At 39.6% G+C, this 18,575-nt stretch overlaps 1 protein-coding gene and 1 pseudogene across 2 annotated transcripts in view; one reads left to right on the top strand and one right to left on the bottom strand.

Annotated features, from left to right (window-relative positions):
• Positions 1 to 18,575, top strand: part of DIPK1A (divergent protein kinase domain 1A) — a 119,377-nt gene that overhangs the window by 1,631 nt on the left and 99,171 nt on the right. The window lies entirely within an intron of this gene.
• LOC113924354 lies at positions 2,481 to 2,850 on the bottom strand (annotated as a pseudogene).

Genomic DNA, 18,575 nt, shown 5'->3' with positions numbered 1-18,575 from the left:
TCATGGGGCAAGTAAATCTTTCATTCTTCTTTGGAAATTGCATATGTAAATCGTTACCCTGCAGTGAATGATGTACTGCAAATTGGACACATGATTTGACAACCCATGATACAGGAGTACAGGAGTAAACCTGAACGCCCTGAGTCCTTGTAGCAGCTCCAAGAGTAGTAATTATGCTTGAGTAGCAGTAGAGTAACCTAGTGTAGAATTCAACCCAGGCCAGATACCTCTTTGTAACCCTCTATGTGAACAACAACAACAAAAAAAATCTTTCCAGATTTTCTGCCCACAATAAGTTTACTGGGATATTTAAAATGTTTTTTGCTAAAACTAGGTATTTTAATTTTTTAGATTTTGTGGCGGACTTTATTTTAGACTTTGATTAGTTTGTCTCTAAATGTTCTCCAAAAATGTGGCTGTGACATGTTTTGGCACCATAGCTCAAGAGCTTTCAGATTGGCTGAATTAAGATTAGTTTTACAAATAGTTATGTTTCCATTAATGGCAAACATTTTGCAGTTCTGCCTTTCTGAATGTGCACATCATTATCTATTACTAAATTAAGGTGAACTTGGATTTTAACCATTTCGAAAGGATTTGGGAGCATAGTGATATTTTAGTAGGCTACTTCTATATAAAATAATGATTAAATAGAAACATTATTAATTCTAGTATTATATTTGAGATAAATAAACTTAAAATTTGGGAACCCAGGGGACTTGTGTCTTAATGCCTTGGTACTAGTATTTATTCTCTATATGAATTTTCTTATTAGTTGTCCCTCACTATACTATTTCAATTTAACCAGTTAAAAAACAAAACAAAACATTGCTTAAGTGTCATCTTTTTCTGTTCTCTATTGTCTAAATGCCTCACCTTCTGCTTTTTAGAATTCCTCTACTACAGGGTGCTTCAACCTTGAAATTGTTTTGGGCAAAGTCAAAATATTTCCAACTGAGACTGTCATACTACTCAAGTTTCTCAGCCACTGAAGATTGAATTAATATATACAGTACTCCCTTTCCTCTTTTATTGTTTTATTTTTCCTGAGACTAAAATCATGTTCTTTTAGGAACAGCATGAGGCCTGAGAACAGAGCTGAGCTTTGTTCACTTGTGCTTCTGTTTCATCATGACCTTGAAAAAGTTTCCAAACTTTTTAGTTCCATAGTTTCCATATCATAAAGTGGAGATTATAGTTATTAACTGGGAATACATCACATGTGTAAAGTGAGGACAAGCTAGTTGAAGTTAAATCCGTTTTGTGACATTTTTACTACACTTTAAATAGAAAAGCATGTCAATTTAAATGGTAAGTACATACAGGTAAATATGTTGAATTCCTTCATCCAAAGGTTCCTGGTCCCCCCCCCATTTTATTTATTGAGCATTTATTGGTATTGACCCAGGTGCACAATGACTTATCATATTGACTAAGTCATTTTCTTAATATTTGTTGGAGGCCTGTCACATGCCAGAAACTTTGTGAGGTGGTAGCAATTCTACTAGAGCTAAGCAAACATCTTTGTAATCCTCATGGAGCTTAAAGTCTAGTTAGAGACAATCATTAAATAATCTCAAAAATGTATAATGACAACAGTAAGTGTGATGAAGGAAAAGGGAAGAAGCAAAAGACTACCTGTGAGGAAGAGAACAATTTCTTGCTCTTTTTAAAACTGTTTTACTATAGAAATTTTTATACATACATAAGGCAGGAAAGAATAATGAACTCTCACCTACCTATCACCTGCCCTCAACAATTATCAGTATTTTATTTCATTTCTCCTCCCATTGTCCTCCTTCCAATTAAAGTGGGTTTTTTTTGTATTTTTTTTAGAATTTTTAATTCTAGTATAGTTAACATACAGTGTTATATATTGGTTTCAGGTGTACAATATAGTGATACAATTCCACACATTACCCAGTGTGCATCATGATAAATGTACTCTTAATCCCCATCACCTATTTCACCTGTCCCCCTACTTACCTCCCCGCTGGTAACCATCAATTTGTTCTCTGTAGTTAAGAGTCTGGTTTTTGGATGGTCTCTTTTTTCCTTTGTTCATTTGTTTCTTAAATTCCATATATGGAATTTGTTTTTCTCTGACCAACTTAATTTCACTTAGCATTATACTGTCTAGCTCCATCCATGTTGTTGCAAATGGCAAGATATCATTCCTTTTTATGGCTGAATAATACTCATACACACACACACACACACACACACACACATACACACACACACACACACCACTTTATCCACTCATCTCTCAATGGACACTTGGGCTGCTTCCATAGTATAGCTATTGTAAATAATGTTGCAGTAAACATAAGTGTGCGCATATCTTTTTCAATTAGTGTTTTCATATTCTTTGGATAAATTACCCAGGAGTGAAATTACTAGATGATAGGGTAATTCTATTTTTAATTTTTAATTTAATAAAGTTTTATTTTTCAAAATGTATAGTTGGTGGGCTCTCTTCATGCATCTTCACCAGCAGCTGGGTCATCTCCACCCTTGGTATTTCTTGTGTAAATTACTTGAGCTCTGTGCTTTGAAACCAGTTTAATAAGTCCTTTACTAAGGAGCTCCTGAAGGGCCGCCCTGGCTAGGAACCTCGAATATTCAGTCTCTCAGAGACAACAGCTGGGGTTATAAGCTAATAGCTGAGAACTTCCTTACAGAGTTTGTCCTATGTCGCTTTGTCAAGACCAGGTTATTGAGCTTGTGCTGAACTTTGCCTTTGGATCATTTCTTTTTGGTCTTATCCCCAGGTTTGTTCACTGGGTCTTTGTCTTTCTTGGTTGACTTTCTGGCATCTTTCTTCTTCTTATCATCCTTGGGCGACATTGCAAAGCTCAGAGAACAGCGGCCACCCCTGCAGCATCACTAAAAGACCAAAAGCTATTTTTAATTTTTTGAAGAATCTCCATACTGGTTTCCACAGTGGCTGCACCAGTTTGCATTCCTACCAACAGTGCAAGAGGGTTCCTTTTTCTCTACGTCCTTCTCAACACTTGTTGTTTCTTGAGTTTTAGATTTTAGCCCTTCTGACAGATGTGAGGTGATATCACATTGTGGTTTTGAGTTGCATGTCCCTGATGATGAGTGATGTTGAGCATCTTTCAATATGTCTGTTGTCCATCTATTTGTCTTCTTTGGAGAAATGTCTGTTCATGTCTTTTGTCCATTTTTCAAATGGATTATTTGTTTTTTGGGTGTTGAGTTTTATAAGTTCTTTATGTATTTTGGATACTAACCCTTTATCAAATATGTCATTTGCAAATACTCTCTCACATTCAGTAGGTTGCCTTTTAGCTTTGTGGATTGTTTCCTGTGCTGTGCAGAAGTTTTTATTTTGATATAGTCCCAATAGTTTATTTTTGCTTTTGTTTCCCTTGCCTCGGGAGACATATCTAGAAATATGTTGCTACAGCTGATGTCAGAGAAGTTACTGCCTGTGCTCTCTTCTAGGATTTTTATGGTTTTAGGTCTCACATTTAGGTCCTTAATCTATTTTAAATTTATGTTTGTGTATGGTGTAAGAAAGTGGTCCAGTTTCATTCTTTTTCATGTTGGTGTCCACTTTTCCCAGAACCATTTGTTGAAGAGACTTTTTCCCATTGCCTCCTTTGTCGAAGATTAATTGACCATATAATCATGCTCTCTGAGCTCTCTGTTCTGTTTCATTGATTTATGTGTCTATTTTTGTGCCAGTACCATACTGTTTTGATTACTACAGCTTTGTAGTGTATCTTGAAATCTGAGATTGTGATACCTCCAGTGTTGTTCTTTTTCAAGATTGCTTTGGCTATTCAGGGCTTTTTGTGGCTCCATACAAATTTTAAGATTATTTGTCCTAGTTTTGTGAAAAATGTTTTTGGTGTTTTGTTAGGGATTGTGTTAAATCTGTAATTTGCTTTGGGTAGTAAGGACATTTTCATAATACTTGTTCTTCCAACAAACTAAAGTATTTTGAAACAAATCTCAGATATCACATCATTCCATCCAAATACCTTATTATGCATTTCTAACAGATAAGGATATTTTCAGACATAATCACAATACAATTATCATACCTAACAACTTTGATAACACTTCCTTATTTTTCTCTGCCCTCCTTCTGGGTATGCATTACCCTGAGAGGACTGACTAAATATGCTATAGTGTGGGCGTACTGTGATTCAAGAGGGTCTCTCGGCAAAAACAAGACAAAACAAAAAACTACCCCCTCACCAGCTTGTTCATGCTGGAAAGTGTTCATCTAGGGAAACTAATTTTCATTTTGTGTTTTGGGAGAATGTCTTAGAAAATAAATGTCTGGTTTAAGTAACATTTTCATGTAAATGTATTATTTTATTTAGAATGAGGATGCGTTAATTAACAGGTGTAAAAGATCTTGCTTTGTTTTGGGGATAGGGGATGGAGTGAAGAGTACAGAAGGAATTGGATTTCAAAGATGGAGGGAAGGGATGAAGGGCCCAGCAAGAAGAGATGGAGGTTGCAGAAACCAGCTTTATATAGTTGTAATTTTATTGTTTGTCTTCAACTGGGTGAAGTCAAAAAACAGTTATGTCCTGAAGTATTGATGCCTCAGGGCTTGCAAGTTCTTTTCCTCCTACAATGTACAGGGGAAGAAAGTGTTAGGCAGTTGACTTAATTATAAAGGACTTTCAATCCCAGTGTTTTTATTGATCCAGATAACACTGTGGTAATTGATAATGCTTCTAGAGAACTGTAGCATTATGCAATTAATGATATATTTTCAACTATAATATGGATTAAATAGGCATTTATGGGCTAAGTGTGGGGGCCTAATCACTGTTTAAAGCTTTGTTTATATAACAAAAGAGATTCTATGGCTTGTGAAGAAGAACTGTGTGGTATATCCACATAGTAGAATATTATTCAGCAAAAAAGAGGAATGAAGAACTGATGTATACAGTAACATGGATGAAACTTGAAAATATTAAACACATAAAAGAAGCCAGCTGTAAAATACCACATATTGTATAGTTCCATTTATATGAAATCTCCAGAAAAGGCAATTCTATAAAGACAGAAAATGGATTAGTTGTTGCCTAGGGCTGGGAGGGTTCGGGGGAAATGGATATGAGGTTTATTTTGGGGGTAATAGGAATGTTCTAAAACTGCGACTGGTGATGGTTGCACTCTATGAATATAGTAAGAACCATCAAATTGCATACTTTAAATGAATAAAATGTATGGTTTGTGAATCATATCTCAATAAAGCTGTGAAAAAAAAAAAAGAAAAGGAACTGAGTTTATCTCATTGATGCGGTCCATTTCTCTGACCCTTGTTGCAGATTCGACCAATGCCAGCTTTTTGATGCAGGGAGTACTTCTTCTAGAGAAGCGGTGCAGGTGTGCTGTTTGTCTGTGGGGCCTCTCTGTCGGCCAGGAGGGTTTGCGACTTGCAAACACTTACCTGCGCAACCAGCTTCTCATGGCCAGGCATCATTCTCAGAGCATACTAACTTAGAGTTCCATCCTTACCAGCCAGTTTGTTGAAACCTTACCCGAGAAACAGTGCTTCCCGGGCTGGCTAACCGTTGTGGCACATTGAGTAGAGTCCTGCATCAGAGATCGGAAACTGTGGGTGTATTAACCAGTTCAGACCATTTTCAGGCAGTTTTTCTTCCACACACCATTATGATACTACTTGTGGCCTGCTGGGTATAGTGACGCAGAATGACACCTGCATGTATCTGTTTTTAGCAGTGTGTTTTCTACAAATTAGGATCTACTTTGTTTAGGGTTTACTCAAGTCTGAGTGGAACTGATAACACAGCCCTATAATTCCTTGGTTTTAGTTTAGAATACCTTCTTCCTTCTCACTATCATTAGGTTCTGGAAGAATGAAAGTGAAGACAATTTAGAGCAATTCTCTATATTTAGATTATACACATTTTCCATTCTAGTCATTCTGTCTACATGCCCTGTTGCATTGAAGAAGCTGCTGCAATTCTAACGGAATTTGAAGTTTGAGATATGTGGGTACTTCTAAAGGTTTTTAAGCCCTTTAGATTGCAAAAGTTTTATATTTCTTGAGGCATCCTCTTAAAAATGACTAACAGTTTCAGTTATATGATCAGTAGGTCTGTCATGGAGGAATGGATAGATAGCATGTTCTAATTAGGGTGTGGGCTCTTATTTAACATTTCTGATACCAGGCTCTTTGGCTTATACTAGTACTGTTTTTCAAACATGACTGCTGTAGATGGTTTGCTTCTTTATGGCTTAGTGGGGCTATTTTGTGGGATTTAATGCCAGATGGGGCTACTGATCTAGATTAACTGGAAGTAAGTGATGATGTTGACAAATACAGTACTAAGAGTGTTATGGCTTCTTGCCCATTTTCAGCCTCCAGGATTATTTTAAATCTAAAGATAATTAGAGCAGGTGGTGGTTCCCTATTCCTGAAAGGCGATAGGTGGTGTGGTTCTCATCAAGTTTGTTAGACCTGCTGTTCAGAGCTAAATTTTTGTGTTTGCCTGAAACTAAATCTCTAAAACTATGATTAGCTTCCTGAGACTGGTCAGTATATTGTATATTGAGAGCATATGCATTCCATAATGTCTTAAGTTCAAGCATAAAATTATAATGTAGCCATTTATATTACCATTAATTGCTTTTTGCTTTTTACCTCTGTTAGGAACTCAAACAAATGATAAATTCTCAGACAAACTGCATCCTCACCATACTTTCAGGTTGTAGCATACAGTAACAGTGTTGGTTTCTTCATTGTCATCTTTCCAGTGCTGCCCTGGTTTTCATTTTCATGGATTATAGAGTTGTTTTGTATTCTCTGTAGTTCGTTCATTTTTTCTTCCTTCCTTCCTTCCTTCCTTCCTTTCTTTCTTTCTTTCTTTCTTTCTCTCTTTCTCTCTCTCTCTCTGTCTCCCTCCCTCCCTCCCTCCCTCCCTCCCTCCCTTCCTTCCTTCCTTCTGCAGTTAGTCACATTTTAATATTTTCATTTTTTTAAGATTTATTTATTTAAGATAGAGTGAGTGTGCATGCAGGGAGCGGCGGGGGGGCAGGGGGAGCGGTGGGCAGAAGGAAAGGGAGAGAGAGTCCCAAGCGGACTCTGTGCTGAGTGTGGAGCCTGACAAGGGCTGGATCTCATAACCCTGAGATCATGACCTGAGCCGAAACCAAGAATCAGGCGCTCAACCGACTGCCACCCAGGTACCCCAATGTTTTAATTTCTCAAAGTTGCTTATTCTGTCAAAGACCATATTTTTACATCATTTGGTTGAAAAGCTAAATGTCTGACATTTTTAACATTTCTAGATATTCAAATATTTTGTGAATAATTTTTTAAAATTTTAATCTACAAAGTATATGAATTTAGAAAAACTAGGATATTGTAATGTGAACATATTTGGAAAAAAACCCAAAATATTTGTAGATGAATTTTTCTTTAGAAATAAGTATTTCTTTTGGGGGGGAGGAGTTGACTGAATACTTCATGAAATTAAATAATTATCTTTTTAATTTTTTTATTTTCATTTTTATTTTTTTAAAGATTTTATTTATTTAACAGAGAGAGAGAGGGACGCCTGGGTGGCTTAGTCAGTTGGGCGTCTGCCTTCGGCTCGGGTCGTGATCCCGGGGTCCTGGGATCGAGCCCCGCATCGGGCTCCCTGCTCGGCTGGAGGCCTGCTTTTCCCTCTCCCACTCCCCCTGCTTGTGTTACCTCTCTTGCTGTTGTCTCTCTCTGTCAAATAAAATCTTTTAAAAAAAAGAGAGAGAGACAGAGATAGAGAGAGCATGAGGAGAGGGAGAAGCAGGGAGGAGAGGGAGAAGCAGGCTCCCCGCCGAGCAGGGAGCCCAATGTGGGGCCCAATCCCAGGACTCTGGGATCATCACCTGAGCCAAAGGCAGAGGCTCAACCTACTGAGCCACACAGTCGCCCCAATAATTATCTGTTTTAGATGTGATTCTGATATTGTGATTATTTTTTCCTTTTGTTTTTTATTGTGACTCCAAACATATAAAATTCATGATCTTACCATTTTTAAGTGTATGGTACGTTAGTGTTAATATATGCACATTTTGGGGCGCCTGGGTGGCTCAGTCGTTAAGCATCTGCCTTCGGCTCAGGTTATGATCCCAGGGTCCTGGGTTCAAGCCCCGCATTGGGCTCCCTGCTGGGCGGGGAGCCTGCTTCTCCTTCTCCTCCCCCGCTTGTGCTCTCTGTTGCTATCTCTGTCTCTCTCAAAGAAATAAAAAAACTTATATATATCTATATATGTACATATACACACACATACATTGTCGGCAACAGCTGTCTGGAACTTTTTCATCTTGCAAAACTGAAACTCTGTGTTTATCAAACAGCAGCTCCCCATTTCCCCCTCCCTGCCAGCTTGGTAACCACATTCCACTTTCTGTTTCTATGAGTTTGCCTTCTTTAGATATCTCATATAAGTAGAATCATACAGTATTTGTTTTTTTTTGTGACTGACTTATTTCACTTAGCATAGTGCCCTCTAGAATCATCCATCTTGTACCATATGACCAGATTTCCTTCTTTCTAAAAGCTGAATAATATTCTACTGTATGTGTATACCATGCCTCTCCTTATCCATTCATTAGTCCCTGCACATTTAGGTTGCTTCCACCACTTGGCTATTGTGACTACTGCTGCAGTGAACATGGGAATGCTAATATCTCTTTGAGATCCTGCTTGCAATTATTTTGGATATATACCCAAAAGTGAGATTGCTAAATCATTGGGTAATTCTATTTTTAATTTTTTGAGGAAACTCCATACTGTTTTTTATTGTGGCTGTACCATTTACATTCCCACCAGCAGTGCACAAGGGCTCTATCTCCTTGCCAGCACTTGTTCTTTTCTGTTTTGTTTATTTATTTATTTATTTTGATAGTGGCCATACTAACCGGTGTGAGGTGGTATCTCACTGTGTTCTTGTTGTTGGTCTTTTTTTTTTTCTTAAGATTTTATTTATTTGAGAGAGAGGGAGAAGCAGATTCTCTGCATGCAGGGCTCGATCCCAGGACCTTGAAGTTATGACCCGAGCTGAAGGCAGATGCTTAACCAACTGAGCCACGCAGGCGCCCTTCTCATTGTGGTTTTGTTTTGCATTTCCCTGATGATGAGTGATGCTGAGCATCTTTTTATGAGCTTGTTGGCCATTTTCATGTCTTCTTTGGAAAAAGTTCCTTCTTGATTTGTTTCAGATTGATGTCTTTTCAATGGGGTTATGGGTTATTATAAACAAAGTTCCCCTTTCTGTCCTAAGAACTGAGTAATCATGTTTGAGGATATTCTTGCAAGGGAGATTTATAATATGCTGACAACCTTCTGAATTAATTACTGCATCCATTTCAGACCTGCGTGGTGTCAGAGTCACAGACTTAGAGATCCTAGAGGCACCACAAGTTTTACTGCCTGCCCCCAATTGCTTGAAAATTAGAGCTTCTTGTTTATATTAAATTTAAAATCTTTTTAAAAATTTATTTATTTATTTATTTGACAGAGAGAGACATAGCGAGAGCAGGAACACAAGCAGGTGGAGTGGGAGAGGGAGAAGCAGGCTTCCCGATGCGGGGCTCGATCCCAGGACTCTGGGATCATGACCTGAGCTGAAGGCAGACGGCCAACGACTGAGCCACCCAGGTGCCCCTAAATTTAAAATCTTGATCAACATACCAACGTCTGTACCACTGATTAGATCCAGCTTTTGAATGAAAAGTGCTAAAGGACTTTTTTGAGATAATGGGGAAATTTGAAAATGGACTATTGGATAGTATTATTGTATCATTGTTAAATTGTGTTAGGGGAGTGTCCTTATTTTTAGATGGTGTAAACTGAAATGTTTAGGGTAAAAAATACCATAGTGTTGATAATTTACTTATAAATAGTTCAGGAGGGCGCCTGGGTGGCTCAGTTGGTTAAGCGACTGCCTTCGGCTCAGGTCATGATCCTGGAGTCCCGGGATCGAGTCCCACATCGGGCTCCCTGCTCAGCGGGGAGTCTGCTTCTCCCTCTGACCCTCTTCCCTCTCGTGCTCTCTATCTCTCATTCTCTCTCTCTCTCAAATAAATAAATAAAATATTTAAAATAAATAAATAAATAGTTCAGGAAAATTATTTGTATATGCATATATAAAGAGCAGGGTGTCTTAACCTCAGCACTATTGACATTTTGGGCTGGATAATTCCTTGTTGTGTGGGGCTCTGTTTTGTAGGATGGTTAGCAGCATCCCTGGCCTCTACCCACTAGATACCAGTAACACCCCCCAATAGTGACAATCAAAATATCTCCAGACATTGCCATATGTTCTCTGGGAGGCAAAATTGTTCCTATTTGAGGACCATTGATACAGAGAAGAAGAAAGCAGGAGAGGTAGAGATATTTATGTATGTTTAGAGAGAGAACGAGAAAGCAAGCAAATATAGGACAGTGTTAGCAATTGGTGAATGTAGGTATAGGGTATTTTTTATACTATTCTTTTAAATTCTCTACAGATTTAAAGATTTTCAAAATAAAAGGTTGGGGAAAATAAATTAGACTGGATTTCATAATAACTGAGTATTACTGGAAGATGGTGTGAATTCTGGCCAAAGTTACATTAAGGGTCAAGAAAATGAGACTTGATAGAGCACATCTCAAGTCAGTAATTAAAGAAAGTGTGTTAGTTTTCCAGTGATCCTGGAACATATTACCACAAATTTAGCAGCTTAGACCAACACCCATTTGTAGCCTTATCTCACAGTTCTGCTGGGCACAGTTTGGCCTGGCTCGTTCTTTGCTCCAGGTTTCAAAGGTTGAAAATCAAGTTGTCACTAGGGTTGACTTTCTGGAGCTCTGGGGATGAATTGGCTTCTGGACTCTTTCAGGTTGTTGTCAGAATTCAGTGCCAGGGCGCCTGGGTGGCTCAGTCGTTAGGAGTCTGCCTTCTGCTCAGGTCATGATCCCAGGGTCCTGGGATCGAGCCCCGCATAGTTCCCTGCTCAGCGGGAAGCCTGCTTCTCCCTCCCCCACTCCCCCTGCTTGTGTTCCCTCTCTCACTGTGTCTCTCTCTGTCAAATTAATAAATAAAATCTTAAAAAAAAAAAAAAGAATTCAGTTCCACACTGTTGTAGGACTGAGGTGTCCATTTCCTTGCTGGCTGTTGGCTGGGGTGGTTCTCAGCTTCTAGAGGCCACTTCCATTCTTTGGTTCATGGCTCCCTTTCTCCATCTTCAAAGCCTGCAAGAGTGGTAGAGTCCTCTGCATGCTTCAGCTTTCTCTGATTTCCTCTCTGCCCCATGCTCTGGCTCTTCTGCCTTTCTCTTCTGCTTTTAAGGGCTTGTATGATTACATTGGGTACACCCAGATAACCCAGAATATTTACTTTAAAGTCGCTTGATTAGTAACCTTAATTCCAGCTGCAAAGTCCCTTTATTGCAGTACCTAGATTAGTGTTTGATTCAATAACCAGGGGGTGGGAATCTTGGGAGACATCTTTAGAATTCTGCCTACCACAAAAAGAATACAACTGAATTCTGACAATTAAAAAAATAAATTATTTCCTAAAATATTTTATTTGTGTCTTTCTCATTACTATTAGGTTTAAAGATGGATGTTGTCATAAAATAGATTTTATAAGAGAGTTGTGTTTTTTTTAAGTTTATTTTTTTTAGTAATCTCTGCACCCAACGTGGGACTTGAACTCATGACACCAAGGTCAAGAGTTGCATACTGCTCTGACTGAGCCAGCCAGGCACCCCAGGAGATTTGTATTTATCCCTCCAACAGTTACTATGGGAAGAATCATGGATATTTAATAAAGAAGAAAATGCAAATCGCTGCTGAACATCACATGCAAAAATATTTGCTTTTACAACATACTATTCTTAAAACTTTTGTACCCTTACACAAACGAAAGAGCACAAGAATTTCACTTTATGAACTCTAAGAAAACTTTCTTAAAATGTAACTTACTTCCCTTTATTACATAATTAATTAGAATTGTTCTTTATCCCCTTGTTTTGTTTCTAACGTGCCAGCTGACAACATTTTCAGGCATACCTGATCCAGTAGAAATAAATTTGTCCCCAGCGAAGGCAGAGCCTATTTATTACCCTTGTCTTGTCCTTTGTCCTGAGCATATACTCAGGTTGTGCAGTGTAGTACACATGTATTTACATGTATTCAAAAATATTCTGTAACCACTCTGAGATTCTGAGCTCTGGTAGCACACACTCCTTTCTCTCTTGCATTCCTGTTCTTTATTCTCACCACCACCACCACCACCATCTTATCACCGCCTTCATAATTGAGGCCTTTGCCACTCCCGTGCCTTCCAGTCTGCCAGCCCCCTCTGGCTTCCCTCCTTTCCCTACTGAGTCAGGATGCCATGACCTGTCATTTCAGCTGCTCTTCATTGGCTCGTTTACCAACTCCTTGTTGCCCTGACCTTCTTTCATTCTTTCCTTGTACTCCTGCCCTTTCCTTTAGTCTCTTCAGTCCTTTGCTCGCCGCTTTCCCCAGGACTTCAGCCTTCTCCGGCTTCTCATTTTGTACAGTCTCTATGGGTAATTGCAGCTCTTCACATGGGTTTCACTACAACCCAAATATTAATGAGTCTCAGTGTTGTATCACCAGGCCAAACATCTCCCCCAGGACTTTAGATTTGCACTTCCGGCTGCTTATTTGATATCTACCTTTAGATGGCACTTCATATTTTTAAACATTTTTTATTTAAATTCAATTAATTAACCTGCAATGTATTATTGGTTTCAGAGGTACAGGCCTGTGATTCATCAGTCTTATATATAATACCCAGTGCTCGTTACATCACATGCCTTCCTTAATGTCCATCACCCAGTTACTCCATCCCTCTGCCCCTCTCCCCTCCAGCAACCCTATTTGTTTCCTATGATTAAGAGTCTCTTATGGGGCACTGCATATTTAACATGTCCTAACCTAAATTCCACCCCCCTCGAAACTTGCTTCTTTCCCTGTTTCAGTTAGTGATACTCTCCAGTTACTCAAGAGCATTTCCCAGATGATTAATAATGATGAGTACCTTTTCCTGTACCCATTGGCCATCTGTCTCCTGCTGGTACCATGATTCTCTCCTGTCTCATTGGACCCACTATAATGGCCCCCAGAATGGCCTTCCTGCCTCATTTACCCCTTTTAGCTCCATCTTCCACATTGCTTCTAGAGTAATCTTCCCCCAAATGCACATCTGACCTAGTCTCCCTCCCTGCTAGTGAAATCCTTTAGTGGCTTTCCTACCGTCTTCAGGAGACGATGCAGAGTTCTGAGCATGGCCCTTCATTTCTGGTCCCTTCCTGTCCCGCTGTTTCATTCCTGCCACCACCGCCTCATGCACCGTTTGCCTTAGCAATCCTGAAAAACTTCCAGCTTACCAACACACCATGCTCATGTGTCAGCCTGTCTACCCTCCCCCACCTTTTCTCCTTTGCCCTAGAATGCCCTTCCCCCATTTCCCTGCATTCCTCTCTACCTGGTTTATTCTCAGTTTTCTACTTGTCCTTCAGGTGCCAACTCTAAGAGGAAGTGACCTTTTAGCAATCCCTCCCTAACACCCCACACACTATTATGTGCCACTTCTGTGCCCCAGACTGTGTGCATGATAGCCGGCACATACTCCTCTTGCTGCGCTTATGATACTGGTTTGTCATCACTGATTTTCATAGCTTTCTTCCGCCCCAGATTGTGATTTCCTTGAGAGCCAAGATGTCAGTTGCCCTTTTCTATCCCCTGTGCCTAGCCCAGAGCAGGTGTTCAGTAAATGTTTGTTGAATGAATGAATCAGCATAAACACTGGTAGAGACAGTTTTATGGGGCTGATTAGATTAATTTAAAAAATATTTTATTATATTTTAATGAAGTTATTTATTTTAGATTTTATTTTAGGGAGAGAGCAAGAGAAAGAAAGCATGAGTGGAGGTGGGGAGGGGGGGTAGAGGAAGAGGAAGAAGCAGACTCCCCACTGAGGAGGGAGCCCGATGTGGGGCTTGATCCCAGGACCCCGTGATCATTACCTGAGCCCAAAGCACACGCTTAATGACTGAGCCACCCAGGTGCCCCTTATTTATTTATTTTAGAAAGAGCAAGCACTCATGAGGGGGGAGGTCAGAGGGAGAGGGAGAAAAGCAGACTCCCCACGGAACAAGGAGCCAGAGACCACAAGCCACACAGGGTTGATCTCACGACCCAAAGATCAAGACCTGAGCTGAAATCAAGAGTCCAGTGCTTAACTGACTGAGCCACCCACGTACCCCTAGATTAATTCTTTGTACAAAAGAAAACATATACAACGAGTAAAATAATATAGCTGAGCTTATGATGCAAATGATGTCTCCCCTTCTACTTCTCTGTCTCCCCAGCTTTACTCCTGAAAGGTAGCCTCTTTGAACCTTCTGTCTTTTGGGGTTTCCTGGTGGCTACATCTCTGTGTCTAGAAACTGTACACATCCTAGGAGGTGCTTTGTTCTCATATACTTTTTTATATCTTAAAATGTTTATTTTTGTCAGAATAGCTGGTGATTTTCTGTTTCTGGTTTATTACTATAACTGTTCCCTCTACATAAAAATTCATTCAAAATTATTCCGATACACCTTTAATGTCTATTTTATGTAAGTCACAATATATATGTAATGGATTAGTATAGTCGTAAGTTTACATGGAACATAAATCAGTAAATATACAAATGTCAGGGATTTGGGCTCTAAGATATTTTCCTGAGAGGGTTGTACAATCAAAAAGATTTGGGGCTGCTCCTCCAAATAATAGACTTTTATCTGTTTTGTTTTATTTTTTTAAAGATTTTATTTATTTATTTGATAGAGAGAGAACACAATTAGGGAGGAGGGGCAAAGGGAGAGGGAGAAGCAGGCTTCCCGCAGAGCAGGGAGCCTGATGCGGGGCTCGATCCCAGGACCCTGGGATCATGGCTTGAGCCGAAGGCAGATGCTTAACCTACTGAGCCACCCAGGCGCCCCTTATCTGCTTTTTTGATTGATCAACTTTAGATATTATCTATTGACTTTCCACTTAAAAAATTAATGTTTAGCTTTCTAACACTACAGTCATCTCATTCTCTCTTCCAGTGTTTGATATAGTAGTTAATTTTACTTCCTCTGCTGCCTAACTTAGTAACTTTAGATAAGGACAACTCTGTTTCTCATCTCATCCACTTATGACAGTCTTTGTCAACTCCTCCATTTTTAAAAAGGGGCATTAGAACATGTGCTTCTTTTTCCATCTGTTTTTCTCACTTTCTGTCAGCGACACTTATTTTACATTGTCAAGTTTGATAACTTTTATATTTTGTCCTGTTACCAAGGACAACCAAGTCTCCATATAAGTTGAACCTAAAAGATGGAAACTATAAATAGTATCGTACTGTCATGACCTGTCAATTTTTCCAGAAAGGAAGGTTTCCCTTATGAACCTGAGACCCATTGACTGCAGCCTGAAGTTACTTTCTCCTTGTCAGGAAAGCAGGTAGAATTAACAGACAAGGACAAATGCCTCTTGTTATTAAGCAGATTACTGCAAGGATTTGTCCTTTTCCAGAAGCTAAATCATATTTCTGCCAGGAGGGAAGAGAACGTGATGTTTGCACATTCTCTATAAAAAGTTCCTTTTTGCTTAGAAATTATGCTTGCTTACTTTTTAATATTCCAATTAAAGAGTAAAAATTCAAAGCCTAGCCTTTGGGATCTGTAATGAAGTAACAAGACTTATAATTTGTGATTACCATCGGCCACAATTTCTTCCCTGAGCAGTCAATATACCTTGTTTTTCTGGATGGTTACCTGCTCAGCTCTAGGGAGCGGACATTTGTTCTGACATCTGCCCCCAAATCCAAGTGAACTGAGCTAGTTCTGGAGTGCTGGACCATTTGAATAATGAGAAAACGATCATCTTTAGGGAGAGTAGTACAGGTAGGAACGGGCCATCATTTGGTGCCACATTTATAGAAAATAAGAGTGAAACACTTTTGGCCAGTCTTTCTTTTAGGATCCTGAAATTTATGTCTTGAAGCCAAAGTATCAAAGTTAGTTCTGGCCTAAGATGAAGGGCATCTCTATTTATAGTATCCCCTAAAATATGATTCTATAAATATTTAGTGCAGAGCCAATTTGTGTGCTAGGGTTACATTTTCTTCTCTCTAGGACTGGGGTAATGAAGCCTGGACTCTCAAGATTCTGTGATCAGTAACAACTAGGTCCTCTTTTCTCATACTCCATTAATTCCTCATAATCGGGGTACATGTAAGCTTGCTTCATATTTGAAATGTAGCTTTTTTGTGCTTTTGTCCCCCAGGGCATTTCTCACTGCCTTTCTTTCTTCTTCTTCTTCCTCCTCCTCCCCTTCTTCTACTTCTTCGGGCAAAATATATCTTTCTCACGGCCTCAGTTCTTCTCTACTCTCAGTTGTATTTATTCTGTGGAATCCCCCTTTGTACCCAAATGCTTTTCTAGGCGACCGCACAGCTGTCTTCCAAGGATTTCCATCCACTCTTCTCCTGGGTCGGAATCACTGTTCTCAGGATCCTGTGTCTCCCACAGGATCCACTTCCACCATCCTGATTTATGCCCTCATTTTACTGGAATATATCCTGAAATGAGTTCTTTAAAAGGATATGTGGGAAATAAACTTTGAGTCCTGTCTAAAACTGTCTATATTGTACCTTGCATTCGGGGCTGAAAATAATTTCCTTCAGAAAATGTGAAGACGTGGTTCCCTTGTCTTCTCACATCCTCTGTTGCTGACAAGAAGCCATTTGTCAGTCCTTTCTGCGTGACCTGTGTTTCCTGTTCAGGGTCTCCTTTTTATACTTGTTTTGGAATTCTATGAGGAAATGTATAGATGTGGATCTTATCAGTTAGTTGTATTGAGCACTCACTGAGCCCTTTCAGTCTTAAGACTTGGGTCTTTCTTCAGCTCTGGGTAATTCTACTATTTCTTAAATAGTTTTCCCCTCTTTTTTTCTGTTTTTGGATTGGCTCTTTATGTCTCTTGTGTTCTTTCTATTATTTCCGTATTTTTATCCATATGCTCTTATTCTGTACTTCTCAATTTTGCTTTCCAGACCATCTGTTGATTTACTTTCCTTTTCTAATCAGCCTTTAAATTCTAAGAATTTTTAATTTAAAGAGTTCTTCCAAGTTCTTTGTTCCTTTTTTGTGGTTTCTTATTCCTATTTTATATGGGTGCAATACTCTCTTGAATCTTTTGATTATAGTAGTTTTCCTTAAATGTTGTCTTATGTCCCTTAATTATATTTGTTCTCCCCAGGGTTCTTTTTTCTATTATTTTTTCTATGTGTTTTTCTTAGTTGTTTCTCTTGCTGATTGTTTTCTCCATGTGCCTGGTAGTCCCTGGTTGTCTATTTGTATTTTACTTAATTAATTAATTTTTGTTAAGATTTTATTTATTTATTTGTCAGAGCACAAGCAGGCAGGCAGGCAGAGGCAGAGGCAGAGGGAGAAGCAGGCTCTCTGCTGAGCAGGGAGCCCAGTGCGGGGCTCGATCCCAGGACCCTGGGATCACGACCTGAGCCGAAGGCAGACGCTTAACCAACTGAGCCACCCAGGCGCCCCTGTCTATTCATATTTTAGAAAGAAGGACTGAGGAACTGGTGTGGATTTTCTATGCCATTTTAAAAAGTTGGTCTCTTCCCCCCCCCCCCCCCCCAGACCCATCACCTGTGTGGATGGCTGACTGAGCCCTCTGTGTAGAGCGAGAGGCCTTGGCTGGCCTGCTTGCTCTAGGCCTGTGCTCGGACTCTGCCTTTGTGCTAGAGGAGTGCTCTACTGCGGGTAGACTGTACTCCCACTAGATGCCTTGGCTTTCCCCAGGTCATTTGTTCTTTCAAGCTATTGGGCTTTTGGACCGACAGTTAATGCCAGGCTGCCTGTGATCTGTGTGGGGGTGGGGGAAGCAGATGGGGATGCCAACCAGTGCAGTTCCAAGTACAGACCTTCAATTATTCCCACTGTCTTCAGCCCCACTTTTCCCTTCTCTCCTCCCTTGTACCTGCTGGCCTGGAGCCCAGAGCCATCAGGTGTCCCTGGGCAGATTGGCTATCTAGATTCCTTCTAGCATTCCAACAAGCATTTTGGCTTCCAAGTACTCTTAGGTCGCCTTGTGACTGTGTCTTTCTCTGCCTGTCTCATCCATCACCACAATTCCATCTGCTTTTTGAATTCTAGAAATTTGTTGTATCCTTCATCCACTGGTGAACCCCTTAACTTCTCTTTCCTTTTGCTATTATAGGTTTATTGCCTCTTTTGTCTCCCTTATTTGAGTGTGATTTTATAAGCTTTGGGTAGTAAGCACACATCCTCAACCTACCATCTTGAACTAAAAGTCCTGATATGAATTTTAAACTATCTCTCTTATGAATATTTACCTAACCTGTTTATCTTCATGGCTGCAGTGTCTATTTGAGCATTGCATAATTTATAAATTATTTCAGTAAAGTAAGGCAAGAGAATGAGAGTAAATAACTTCAGAGGGATAAAGATCTAATGGCACAATTTTTCAGAAAGT

This window comes from Zalophus californianus, chromosome 4 (assembly GCF_009762305.2).
Source record: "Zalophus californianus isolate mZalCal1 chromosome 4, mZalCal1.pri.v2, whole genome shotgun sequence".
In the NCBI taxonomy this organism is placed as follows: domain Eukaryota; kingdom Metazoa; phylum Chordata; class Mammalia; order Carnivora; family Otariidae; genus Zalophus; species Zalophus californianus.
Note: the sequence above shows the minus strand (reverse complement) of the source record. Positions and strands in the feature narration are given on the sequence as shown.